Raw genomic sequence first — 1,458 nt, 5'->3', positions numbered from 1 at the left:
TAATTCAAGGCCAAATCTATAAACTGCTTATAATAATTGTGCTACAGATTTCACCCTACAGTTACCTCTAATGAAAATTAGGTGTCCAACCTAATTCCTAACTGTTCTGGTAATTAGCTCAGCAGCGAATTACCCGCAAGTTACTCGCCAGTAAGGATCTGACTGGCAAGTACTGACAAATCTGCCTTGCAGCTGACGAGTTTGCTGGTGAGCGGAAACTTAAGACTTAGTTAACTAGGCTCGTCAACAAGGCCAAGGAGAGTTTGACTCAACAGACTCAACTAAGAATGAAACCACTTATATACGAGTGAAACGATCTAAATGTGAGACAGGAGGATGATTTCTTTGGAACACCATCAATTCATTTAATAATATGTTAGAACTAGGACAACAAGTGGCAATTTGTAGCAAGAGATCTTCTGCCCTTCGAAATGGGTAGCTATTAGATTCTTAAAGTTAAAAGTAATTTGTCTTTAAATATATAAAAGCATGGGAGAGTTGAATTGATAGACGTTCCTTTGCAAGTGAAGGAGGGATGGACTGGTTGTCTTATTCGGCACATATTTATTAAAACATCATAGAGACAGCGAAATAAAAGAAATAGGGCTAAAGGATAAAGGATTTCTTTTAATGTCATTGAAAAATTAACACATAAATACGATCGCTGCTTACCTCTGGCCTTCTTCCCGATGTTGGAAAACAATCCAGGTCCCTTGCCCATCTCTCCGATAGATCTTCCATTTTTAGTCATCCATCAGCACAATGCAGAGATAAAGACACGAATTAATTATTCCCCCAAAACACATATTATATATCTTAAAGAATACTTCAAAATATAAAACAGTATCGAAGAAGACGATTGAAAAACCCAGATGAGCCAGAAGAACTCCCAATAACATATCTGAGAAACCGAAATAAATGCTTTCTGAAATTCCAAAATAAGCTAAAAACTGCAAATTTTCAACCCAAAAAAAGGATCGTGAACAGATAGATGTAAGATGCTCTGGGAATCATCTTTTGTATCGATTAAATAAAAAGATTTCAGGGAATGTGCAATGCCTTTGGTATTCCAGGTCCTCTGACCAAACGAATTTTATTTTTAATGGAAAAAGGTATAAATTCAACGAAAAAATGATGAGAAGATACCGCAATAGCTCGTGCTCGAGGGGGGAAAGATTCAATGGAGCGTCTGGCTGCAAGTGTTACTGGCCGGCCAGTTCAGCTCCACATCAAATAACCATGTTAAACGTTTGTAGAAATTCAACATTTTTTTATGGTGAATATTACATTAGATGGGGAATGCTTCTCTCGGAACTTACAAGTTGTAAAGGTGGCTCTGCGTGACGTTCTCTGCCTCTCTGCGTCTCAAACTAGCTGCTTCACACTCTCTGCTCTAAACTTACTCCTAAGAATTAGCTGCTTGACACTCTCTGCTCTGAACTTACTCCGGACTCCAGA

General features: G+C 38.2%; 1 long non-coding RNA gene across 1 annotated transcript; it reads right to left on the bottom strand.

The window, feature by feature from the left end:
• Positions 1-680: 680 nt before the first annotated feature.
• LOC149231914 (uncharacterized) lies at positions 681-1,248 on the bottom strand. The gene is made up of 2 exons (XR_016247496.1): positions 1,147-1,248; positions 681-734 (listed from the first exon to the last, which is right to left on the bottom strand). It is a non-coding gene; the product is annotated as an uncharacterized LOC149231914 (long non-coding RNA).
• Positions 1,249-1,458: the final 210 nt, after the last annotated feature.

Source organism: Pinus tabuliformis, chromosome J (genome assembly GCF_031772625.1).
Source record: "Pinus tabuliformis cultivar Carrire ecotype Pingquan chromosome J, CPIR1, whole genome shotgun sequence".
Taxonomy (NCBI): domain Eukaryota; kingdom Viridiplantae; phylum Streptophyta; class Pinopsida; order Pinales; family Pinaceae; genus Pinus; species Pinus tabuliformis.
This window is presented reverse-complemented; position numbering and strand designations above follow the sequence as displayed.